The 12882-nt window shown below is 41.6% G+C and overlaps 1 non-coding gene across 1 annotated transcript; it reads left to right on the top strand.

Moving 5' to 3' along the window:
- Window positions 1–894: 894 nt before the first annotated feature.
- trnan-guu lies at window positions 895–968 on the top strand. The gene has a single exon. It is a non-coding gene; the product is annotated as a tRNA-Asn (tRNA).
- Window positions 969–12882: the final 11914 nt, after the last annotated feature.

Genomic DNA, 12882 nt, shown 5'->3' with positions numbered 1-12882 from the left:
TAGCTGTCAACAGGAGGGCATGAGGGAGTTACCTGCTCACACCTAGTAGCTGTCCAACTGCAGAGTTGTCGTTTCTTGCCCCATAACACTCTGTCGAATTGGCTCAGAGGTAACACTATGAGTACTCCCAGAACACCTTGCCAAAATGTCTGCAAAAAGCCCAGAGTGCCAAGGCGCTTCACAGAAGGTATAACAAGACCATGAAAGGCCGGGTGTGTGAACAGAGATCTACAACACTTACTGCCTTAATGTAAGTAAAGTGGGATTGTTGGGTTCAGAGAAACAGAAAGCAATGGAAGTTCTCCTGGGTGGGCGTTCTTTACTGCAGCCTTGCTCGGTCTATCCCAACATCTTGCCCGTAGGTCCGGTACTGTTCTTATTTCTTTCTTCACATAACCAACTGCCACACAGCAACTTACTGTAAGTGTGTAACACCGATTATTACAAACTTTAAAGGTTCGTTGTACAGGTTTAATTACTACATCCATCCATTCATCATTCTGGCTTATCTACACTCTTCGAAACAAAGATGCCAGAGTTGATCTTAAGAGAGGTGCCACTGGGGAAACCAGCTTTGGACCCCAAAAGAACCAGCCACATGAGAGTTCTGGAAAGAACCGATTAGGTTCGTAACGGGCTACATAAACAAACATGAATAGATGATAGCAGATTTGCGAAAGACCAATGACTTCCTGATTTTAAAAGGGCTTTCACTCCATACAACCCCGCAGGTTCAGTTCAGGTTTTTTTATTATTATTATCTGTTAGGTAGCCTACTGTGAGTTAAACCAGGAATCGTTTCCATTTTAAACGCACTAGTATCGCTACATCTATTCGAGCATTCGTGGTCTTCCAATTTCTTAAACTGTTTAAATGCCGACTATCAACAACTCCGTCTCTGTGGCGCAATCGGTTAGCGCGTTCGGCTGTTAACCGAAAGGTTGGTGGTTCGAGCCCACCCAGGGACGCGTGAAAATCTTTACTCACTTTTAGATTTATAACAGGTCGAGCTTAAGAAAATTATAAAAAAAACTGCATTCGATGTAATCTTGTCCCACTCTACTCGTGGTTAATGTAATAATAAAATGGACGTTTTAAATAAATTCAGCGGATCAGGCAGTGCGCTTCGGTGTGGTGGTCTAAATAAATAAATAAATAAACTAAAAGATAACGAATTAACAGCCGAGAAATCATATGACAGGTAAACAGCTGATAAAAGTCGTCATAAGCGAGGTGGGCTTCATGACAATAAAAGCACGCTGCAGTGCTCACACTTTTGCGGACCGGAAGAAAAAAATGACGGACGCTCCTCGATAGGAGAAACGGGAAACAAATTATTTAGTATGCACAGAAAAAATGCACTAGTGAAAAGAAATGGGAGTAACTAAAGGAGATGAAAACCACGCCACAAATCTGCGTACCCCTTTCAATCGTGGAGGCGCCATTAGTGAGATGGGTGGGCTTCTCCCGCACTGTACACTTTCTCAGTTCTGGGAGCGATGGCTTCCTCAACATGCATATCATGCATATTTGTCTTGATGGCGCTCACAAAGCCAAACTCCATATCATTGCCGTCATGTTTTCCTTTTTTTAGATGAAATTAATGGAGGAATATTCCGGACACGCGAAAAAATAAAAAAGTAATGTGAAGACAGACAATAACTAAAGAAAAGAGCATGAATGTGTGCGTAAATAAATAAAAGTGTCACGGGGTATGTTTTTGTTCTTTATTTATTCAGTTTGGCTGTAATATTCCTACAAACGCAACGTGAAACACGATTTTGAATTTAAAACTGTCACTTTCACCCGTCAAAGCTGAGAGGGCTGTCCCTAACGAGTACTGTTTTTTGATTGGTAAATTTTCCACAGAGTGGGCGGACGTTCTTGACTTGTTTACTTCCTGTGCATGCTGAAAGTTGTGACGTACACTTCGAGTACGAGCACAAAAAAGTTGCCCAAAATGACCCTGCAAAGCGGCGACTGTACTTCCATAAACTCCGAATTCGTCATTAAGAGCCTGCGTCGGAAGTGTCTGCTACAAACTTGGCATCTGATGGCCTTAAGTTTAAGTCCGGGCGATTCACTAATAAAAACACAGCACTCGCTAGAGCCCGCCCTCTCAGTTTTGACAAGTGAAAGTGACAGTTTTAAATTCAAGCAGGTTTGGTGTTGTCGGATTGGAACAATATTACGGCCAAAATAAATAAATAAGAAACATATATATTCAGTGACACGTTTATTTATTTACGCTCACATTTCATGCTCCTTTCCTCTACTTACTGTCACCTTTCACAGTACTTTATTTAATTGTGTCCGAAATATTTCTCCATATAAGTTGGCTTACATTCACATGACGATGCAGACGCGTCACCCACCATTCTAACGGGGCAAAACAGAGGGACGAGTGATTGACAACAGTTTACACAAAATGGATGACAGAAGGCTTCCAAATCCCTTTTACTTGGCCAGGACGTTATGCGAGCTACTGGTACAAATAAAAGCGCTTGTGCTTCTGCTCACGCCAGCGCAGGGGGTCTCAGCTTATGGTAGAAAAGTCCGTCTTGAAGTTGACGCGCAGGACGATGACAAATCGGGATTTGATTGGCTGTCAAGAAACGGAGAGCTGTGTTTTTAGAGTCCCAAGATCTGCGCCAGAAAGTTACTGTACGAATCCCGTCAACGCCAGAAGTGACTCTACTCCATTGGGCTATAGACATAGAATTACTAGACGCCGCATGACCAGCAGCATCGTACGTCAACGTCGCCGCCATATTGCGAGTGGCACTGCTGTGGCGTGAAGTAGTGGATAACGATGCCTCACGAATGTGCTGCTTGGGATTGTATAAACCGCTCCACGCTCCATACCAGATCCTGGGGGATTACATTTCATGGGTAAGGTTGAAAAATTGTTTTGGTTATATTTGCCCATTAGAAAATCCCATTTTATAATCTTAACTTTAGCTACGCCAGGCTAAGATAGCAAAGCTATGCATTTATGTGCTCAAGTGAGCCTCCAAACAACGTTTTTGGCTAAGCGTATTTAGTCACGTAAGTATGTAGATTGTTGTTAACTGTTAACATTTCTCAAACTTTGAAGGTTTCCCAAAGAAATCCACCTCAGGAAGCAGTGAGAAGTAGCCCTTAGACAGGATTTTGAGAAAGCTGTCCTGTGACGTGTGCCATGCTAGTTTGTTAACAGATGCTGTTCCGGCATCATATGATCAAAGCTACCATTTGCTCACATTAAAAAACAAAGGAGGTTTGATGATTCCTTCTGAGGGTACAGTCAAGGTGGTCAAGATAACTGAACGTATTATCCGACAGTCGTCATTTGGGCAAGCTGTCAGTGTATCTTTGATCGATCAGTTTGTTCGGGCTGAGATTGGTTCACACGATGTGTTTTTTCTCAAGGAGCACATTGAGGAAACACAGTTTGAAATTGACAACCATCATTTCATGCTCATGTCTTTAGTTCTGTCTGTCTTCCACAAACTAAGGCTGCACTATATTGCCAGACTGAATACTTTCAAATTACAGGATCTGAGTGAGCAAGAGGGAGTGTGAGTGTGGAGGAGATCAGTGGTGTAGGGTGGAGCAAGACTGTGGAGAGCTTTGAATGTTTAGAGTGGTATTTAGTATTGTATTCTGTAGGTAACAGGGAGCCAGTGAAATTGAGAGATAATAGGTGTAATATGTTCAGTGGATTTAGAACAGCAGGTTATTATCCTGGCAGCAGAATTTTGAAGAAGTTGTAAGTGATGGATACGTTTTTGTGGGATGCCAGATAGAATAGCATTACAATAATCTATACGTGAGGTGACTCGGGCATTAACCAATACCAGTGGAACCTCGGTTTGCGAGCATAATTCGTTCCGGAAACATGCTCGCAATCCAAAACACTCGTATAGCAAAGCAAATTTCCCCATAAGAAATAATGGAAACTCAGATGATTCGTTCCACAACCCAAAACTATTCATATAAAAATGATTAAGACAAAATATAAAGTAAAATACATAATACAAATTAACCTGCACTTTACCTTTAAAAAGAATCATGGCGGGTGTGAGTTTCTAAACTCATGTGGTATTCCACCCAACAGGAAGACACGCGGAAGAGTGTCCCAAAGCAATCGCAGTCTCCCAGCGCTGTAGCAGTTCGCCATATAAGCGCATCCAAAAAGATCGCAGACATGCTATAAGCGCCTGTCGTCAATGGGTCATACAAGGAACATTATAAAGATCCCGCTGCAATAAATAACAGCGCTGTTGCTGTTTCAAGCTGAATAAAACTAGTGTTAAAGTACTGAGACTCAGCTTTGTGTTTTGGGGAGCAAGATGGGGACTCGCACTTCACAGCACACACGCACACAGTCACAATGCTGTAGTAAACAGAGAGACGTGCTGGGCGAGCAAGCGAGATAAGTAGAGAGAGAGAGAGACGCGCTGTAAACAGAGAGACGCGCTGGGCGAGCAAGTAAGCAAGATAAGGAGAGACAGAGAAGAACCATCAGCTCAGTTGTGATCACATGACGCTCAGCAGACAAAGTGTATCCATACTACTCGTATTGCAAGACATCGCTCGTTTATCAAGTCAAAATTTATTAAAAATTTTTGCTTGTCTTGCAAAACACTCGTAAACCAAGTTACTCGTAAACCGAGGTTCCACTGTACTTCAGTACTGTGTTGCGTAAGAACAGGACGAAGTCTAGAAATGTTTCGGAGATTGAAGAAGGCAGTCTGAGAAATGTTACTTATATGGGAGGAATTATTTAATAATAATAATAATTATTACTATTTAATAATTGTCATTATTTGTGTATAAATGGATATAAATAATTGCATTTAAATGATTCACCAAAATCTGTTGTATGTAAATGATACTGTTTTAAACATTATTGTTTTTTCATCAGAAAACCCGGTTTCCACGTCTGCCTGTATTAGTTTAAATGGCACTTTTGCCACTCGCAATGTGGCGGATGCACTGACGTATCGTGTCAACTGGGCAACACAGTGAATGCAGCGTCTATCTATATATGTCTATGCGTTGGGCTCTTGAGCAAGGCCCTTAACCTGCAATTGCTTTGTCCTGGGTATGACGTTAACCTGCATTGAGCTCTTCAAGCAGGTCCTCCAACTTGCAGAGAGGACACTCCAGCCACTGTAAACAAAAACTCACACTGTTCCATTGTGGTACTGAGGTGTCCCCTGTTGTGCAGCTGCACTCGCGTCCTAATCCGGGTGGTTCGTGTTGTGGTGGGTGTGGCGACGCGCTCCAATCAGAGCATGCTCCAAACCTCCTCCGCCTCCTTCCAACGGTGTCGCTACACTTTGACGTGACAAATCCCAAATCGTAAATTACAAAGTGTCTGTAATGTAAAGTTGTCGTTTATGAAAGCGATCTAAATGACAGTTGGAAAGTTATGAAAAACCACACAAGTTCTGCTAACGATATAAAATCAATACATTGTTTTTTTGGTCAAGTTAGAAAATGCGTGGCGTGGTGGATTGCGTTAACGGTTTTGAAAATCGTGCCGTTAAGGTGAGTTGTCGATGTTGGCCCCAGATGTGTCAGCGTGTGCGTGTCTGTGGTGTGTGTACATTCTGCGATTTACAGACGCTTGGCCCTGCCTTGCATCCGATGAGCGTCTGGATCATAGACATATATAGACGCCGCATTCACTGTGTGGCCCAGATGACACGATACGTCAGCGTGTCCGCCATATTGCAAGTGGCAAAAGTGCCATTTAAACTAATACAGGTAGACGTGGAAACTGGGTTTTCTGATGAAAAACCAATAACGTTTAAAACAGTATTGTTTACATACAACAGATTTTGGCGAATCGTTTAAATGCAATTGTTTATATCCATTTATACACTAATAATGGCAATTATTGAGACGAAAACCTGACTAATGTCTAAAGTCAAAATAGTAAGACAGCAACTGGCAGCCTGGTGTTTTTTTTTAACAGTGAACTGATACACTCAATGACAAAAATAAACAATTTTATTGCATACAAATTGGCTTAATAATTTCTGGAAACATTTCACTCATTCCTCTCTTAATCTCTCTCTCTCTCACACGCACATATACACACAATGTGGTTACTTAAATAAATACAGGATAGGATCTAAAATCCTTGAAACAGAACTATCTTAAATAGCCTTTTCCGTGTGTTGCCACTCTATAATTTGGGAGTATTCAGTCTGGCAATATGGTGCAGCCTTGGTTTGTGGAAGACAGACAGAACTAAAGACATGAACATAAAATGATGGTTGTCAATTTCAAACTGTGTTTCCTCGATGTGCTCCTTGAGAAAAAACACATCATCTGAACCAATCTCAGCCTCAACAAACTGATTGATTGAAGATACGCTGACAGTTTGCCCAAATGTCGACTGTCGGATAACACGCTCAGTTACTTTGACCACCTTGACTGGACCCTCAGAAGGAATCATCAAACTTCCTTTGTTTTTTAATGTGAGCGAGTGGTAGCTTTGATCATATGATGCCAGTACAGCATCTGTTAACAAACTAGCACAGCACACGTCACAGGACAGCTTTCTCAAAATCCCGTCTAAGGGCTATCTGACTTTCCACTGCTTCCTGAGGTGGATTTCTTTGGGAAACCTTCAAAGTCTGAGAAATGTTAACAGCTAACAACAATCTACATACTTAGTGAGTAATACGCTTAGCCAAAACGTTGTTTGGCGGCTCACTTGAGCACATAAATGCATAGCTTTGCTAGCTTAGTCTGGCATGGCTAAAGTTAAGGGTATGAAACGGGAATTTCTAAAGGCCAAATATAACAAAAACAATTGTTCAGCCTTACCTATGAAATGTGATCCCCAGGATCTGGTTTGGAGCGTACGGCGGTTTGTACAAGCCCAAGCAGCACATGCGTGAGGCATCTTTATCCACTACTTCACTCCACAACAGTGCCACTCGCAATATGGCGGCGACATTGATGTACGATGCTGTTGGTCATGCAGCGTCTAGTAATTCTACGTCTATGGTCTGGATAAGCGTGCTTAGAAAATGGATGGATTGATGGATAGCCGAAGCTCTTTTAGTTCTAAATTTACTGCATCACAGAGATGTTTTTGTTAATTCAGCATTTCTCTCACTTGATCAGTCCACGCGTCCCATTAATTTAAAAGGCTGCTTGAGAGCCCAGAGGTTAATCCACGGAGAGAGCTTCTGCTTTCGAGGCCTTATGGCTACCTGGTCCATCCGCACATGTGTATTAAAAGCCTACTTCATCTCACACTTTACAGTTGGCATTACTCGATCCACTGCCCTACGATGGTCTAGCGCCCTGTCCAGGGTTTGTTCCAGCCATGTGCACCATGCTAGCTGGGATAGGCTACAGATAGACATCTGTAAAAACACGGCTTCACTGACTGTGAGGTGCTACCTTTTATATCTGGTGATTGTAATTTTACAGATCACATCTTTTTTTTTACTTTTTTAAAAATTATTATTTATTCTCCTTTTGTCTTTCGCTGACAAAAAAGGCAATGTGGAGATGAATGGCATAATAATTTACATGTGGTAGTTTTTCAATAAACAGTATAATTTTAGTTTTTTACCACTTTGCAGTGGACGGCAGAAAACAGTTTAACAAGAACGAAGCAACATTAGAAATTATTAAAAAAAAACCCACACAAACTCCCAATTCACAACACTCCGCTAAGCCTCATCTTTAGCCTGGTATGCAGCAGACTGTGTACCATTTGAACTGGGAAGACAGAACCAGAGTTCCCAGTGGGAAGTTTTAACTGGAAAGCCCCTATAAGTCGGATTTCCTCATCAACCCCAACCACAAAATCCCAGATTGCTGCAACGCGCATCAACAGTAGGTGAAAACTGTCGTATTGTACTGCTTATTAGCATTTCTGTCTGTTTGTGTCTCGTTAAATCAGTTGCATGCACAGTGCTGTCCAACATCTATCCGTGGACATGCTGAATACCCTTCAGTGTGGTTGAAGTAAAACAATTCTGTAGAAAAGAGTGGGCTACAACTTATCCATAGCGGTGCTAAAGCCTGATTTAGGGTTTGATTGAAGTTGTTGCAGCTGAAGGTGGCACAACCAAGTATTAGGTGTTGGGGGCCTATCTATCATATAGTGCCTTTCCTATCTATCTATCTGTTATATAGTGCCTTTCCTATCTATCTATCTATCTATCTATCTATCTATCTATCTATCTATCTATCTATCTATCTATCTATCTATTATATAGTGCCTTTCCTATCTATCTATCTATCTATCTATCTATCTATCTATCTATCTATCTATCTATCTATCTATCTATCTATCTATCTACTATATAGTGCCTTTCTTATCTATCCATCTATCTATTGCCACACACATGTGAGTAGGAGGCAGCTAAAAGGGCCTGAGTAATTGTAATAAAACATCCGACCAGGGGACAGCAGAGTATGCAGACTGTCTTTCTCAGTTCCCTACTGACCTTTCCCAGGAAATCCTGCAAAGTTCTGACACTCAGAAGACATCACTTCCGGCGCCGGCCCCTTTGCTGATGTCACTTCCCTTGCAGGCCTTTAAAGCCTCCATCTTTGTCTGTAATGATCAGTTCTGTTTTGGACTCTGTTCTATACACATCGTGCTTCATAAACGTAACTTTGGCAGCCGGGAAAACAATATACGGGTGGCTGCACCAAATCTTTATGATGTCCGTGTTGCATTATTATCACACTATCTATCTATCATATAGTGCCTTTCATATCTATCTCTCTATCTATCTATCATATAGTGCCTTTCCTATCTATCTATCTATCTATCCATCTATCTATCATATAGTGCCTTTCACATCTATCTATCTATCTATCTATCTATCTATCTATCTATCTATCTATCATATAGTGCCTTTCCTATCTATCTATCTATCTATCCATCTATCTATCTATCTATCTATCTATCATATAGTGCCTTTCATATCTATCTATCTATCTATCTATCTATCTATCTATCTATCTATCTATCTATCATATAGTGCCTTTCCTATCTATCTATCTATCTATCTATCTATCTATCATATAGTGCCTTTCCTATCTATCTATCTATCTATCTATCTATCTATCTATCTATCTATCTATCTATCTATCTATCATATTGTGCCTTTCATATCTATCTATCTATCTATCTATCTATCTATCTATCTATCTATCGTATAGTGCCTTTCACATCTATCTATCTATCTATCTATCTATCTATCTATCTATCATATTGTGCCTTTCATATCTATCTATCTATCTATCTATCTATCTATCTATCTATCTATCTATCTATCTATCTATCATATTGTGCCTTTCATATCTATCTATCTATTGAGGCGGACGGCATGGCAGCTCATCCCGGCCAAGATGCCCCTTTGATGGAAGGATGGGGGAAGGCAGCTTTTTCAGGACACTGCCTCCCCCAAAATACTAGATCACAGCTCCCCTGGAGTGTAGCGGTGCCCCGGATTCCCGCAGGGCATCCTGGGACTTGGAGTCCGGTTTCTCAGCCATGGGTGCCACCAGGGGGGAGCTATGAAAGAACCTGGGGAGTCATGCTTCCCTTGCAGCCCGGAAGTGCTTGAAAGTCATAAGGACGGAAGCCCCACTGTACTTCTGGGCTGTTTAAAGACTTGAGATTCTCCATCTGACCCGGAAGTGCCGGAAAGTCATGTGGGAAGAAATGCAGGAGCACTTCCGGGTCAAAAACCATATAAAGAACAGGTGGAGACCCAGAAAGTGAGCCAGAGTTGGGAGGGAGTGTGACAGAGCTTGCTGGGAGGTGTGAAGAAGAATTTAGTGATTTACTGTGTTCATTTATTGCTGTTAATGGTGGTGGAGGTACTTTGGGGCACAACACAAAGAAGAAGAAAGAAAATAAATATCTTCTTGGTGATTTTGTCCAGTGTCCTGTGTACTGTCTGTTGGAAAATGGTGGGCAACAGTGCCACCTATCTATTATATAGTGCCTTTCCTATCTATCTATCTATCTATCTATCTATCTATCTATCTATCTATCTATCTATCTATCTGTTATATAGTGCCTTTCCTATCTATCTATCTATCTATCTATCTATCTATCTATCTATCTATCTATCTATCTACTATATAGTGCCTTTCTTATCTATCCATCTATCTATTGCCACACACATGTGAGTAGGAGGCAGCTAAAAGGGCCTGAGTAATTGTAATAAAACATCCGACCAGGGGACAGCAGAGTATGCAGACTGTCTTTCTCAGTTCCCTACTGACCTTTCCCAGGAAATCCTGCAAAGTTCTGACACTCAGAAGACATCACTTCCGGCGCCGGCCCCTTTGCTGATGTCACTTCCCTTGCAGGCCTTTAAAGCCTCCATCTTTGTCTGTAATGATCAGTTCTGTTTTGGACTCTGTTCTATACACATCGTGCTTCATAAACGTAACTTTGGCAGCCGGGAAAACAATATACGGGTGGCTGCACCAAATCTTTATGATGTCCGTGTTGCATTATTATCACACTATCTATCTATCATATAGTGCCTTTCATATCTATCTCTCTATCTATCTATCATATAGTGCCTTTCATATCTATCTATCTATCATATAGTGCCTTTCCTATCTATCTATCTATCTATCTATCTATCTATCTATCTATCTATCTATCTATCTATCTATCTATCTATCGTATAGTGCCTTTCACATCTATCTATCTATCTATCTATCTATCTATCTATCTATCTATCTATCTATCTATCTATCATATAGTGCCTTTCATATCTATCTATCTATCTATCTATCTATCTATCTATCTATCTATCTATCATATTGTGCCTTTCATATCTATCTATCTATCTATCTATCTATCTATCTATCTATCTATCTATCATATTGTGCCTTTCATATCTATCTATCTATTGAGGCGGACGGCATGGCAGCTCATCCCGGCCAAGATGCCCCTTTGATGGAAGGATGGGGGAAGGCAGCTTTTTCAGGACACTGCCTCCCCCAAAATACTAGATCACAGCTCCCCTGGAGTGTAGCGGTGCCCCGGATTCCCGCAGGGCATCCTGGGACTTGGAGTCCGGTTTCTCAGCCATGGGTGCCACCAGGGGGGAGCTATGAAAGAACCTGGGGAGTCATGCTTCCCTTGCAGCCCGGAAGTGCTTGAAAGTCATAAGGACGGAAGCCCCACTGTACTTCTGGGCTGTTTAAAGACTTGAGATTCTCCATCTGACCCGGAAGTGCCGGAAAGTCATGTGGGAAGAAATGCAGGAGCACTTCCGGGTCAAAAACCATATAAAGAACAGGTGGAGACCCAGAAAGTGAGCCAGAGTTGGGAGGGAGTGTGACAGAGCTTGCTGGGAGGTGTGAAGAAGAATTTAGTGATTTACTGTGTTCATTTATTGCTGTTAATGGTGGTGGAGGTACTTTGGGGCACAACACAAAGAAGAAGAAAGAAAATAAATATCTTCTTGGTGATTTTGTCCAGTGTCCTGTGTACTGTCTGTTGGAAAATGGTGGGCAACAGTGCCACCTAGTGTCCATTTACTTTCTTTCTATGTATCTATCTATCTATCTACCTGTGTTTTATAGAGCCTTTGATATCTATCTATCTATCTATCTATCTATAAATCAATTCTATGGTGCCTTCCCTGTCTATCTATCTACCGGTATCTGTGGTCACAGCAGTGGGGTGCTCTAATATAGTGCATTTCTACCAGTCCTCAGTCCCACATCTTACCTGTTAGGGCAGAGCTGCCTCACACACAACTCGCACTGAGCTTGTGTCTGCCCACCATGTTTTTAGGATGCAGACATCTGTGTGAAAGTATGTGGCATCAGCCGTGAGGTGCACAGTGTAAAGTGCGTCACCGTGCTGTTCTCCCATCTCGCCATTAAATTGGTAGAACTTTCCGCTGTGAGACGCTGTCACTCAGACTCGTTGGATTAGCTGAAACTGGCAGTGCACCAATGCGTGATTATTCATTAACCAAAAAAAAAGTGTAAAAGCTAAAAGCAAGCCCCTCATTTCTCAAGATCTACACCAATGAAATGAGTGCAATACTATAACGCTCGCCAGCACATAAGCCAGTTCCCAGAGGTCTTCTTCGAGACGCTGGCTTACTTAACAGTAAATCTAAAACAATTCCTGCTAGGTTTTTGGGTCATTGGCCACAGTGGGCTGTGAGTAGTGTAAGAATGTTGGGAAATGGCACAGCGTCAGGATATGAGGGGGATATTCTGATCTGTATCTAGAAACGGAGACTGGCATGGTGGAAAAAGGGCTGAAAAGTCTGTGAAATGACAAAAGTAAGTATGTGTTATGAATGGATAGAAGAAGGAATGATAATTTACTCGCTCACAGGGGAAAATAAAAATTTTAGGTAGCCTCAAATATATATATAAATATAATAAAAACAACGCTGCCTCTCAAACACACATATTAATGTCTGTTTCAGACCACCGAAAGCTGCTACCGTTAACGAAAAACCTGTAGGGGGCAGTATGATGAGCTCTGACCTGCTGAGGTTGCACCCCAGTTTACACTTCAAGTCATTAGGAAGTCCATTTCAACAATTCAAGCCACTTTGATTAGTAGAACTCAGCTATTAATGTAGTAAAATTTGGAGATGGGTTTAGCTACAGACCTCTGCAGCTTCATGATTCAGTAGCTCCGCTGGACAGCCAATTGGATTGCAGAGGTCTGTTATTTGGTTTATGTGACTTGAGTAAAATAACTCTAATCTTATCCATTGGGTAACCAGGCGTCATCTCTGATGTATAATATAAAAGGACAGCCTCCTCAATGGAATGTATCTCTGGAGGTTTGCAACTGGAATCTACTGAAAATTCAACTGACCTACAATTGCTGGCAAGTAGTCACAT

The sequence above is a fragment of the Polypterus senegalus genome, chromosome 18, assembly GCF_016835505.1.
Source record: "Polypterus senegalus isolate Bchr_013 chromosome 18, ASM1683550v1, whole genome shotgun sequence".
Lineage (NCBI taxonomy): Eukaryota > Metazoa > Chordata > Cladistia > Polypteriformes > Polypteridae > Polypterus > Polypterus senegalus.
This window is presented reverse-complemented; position numbering and strand designations above follow the sequence as displayed.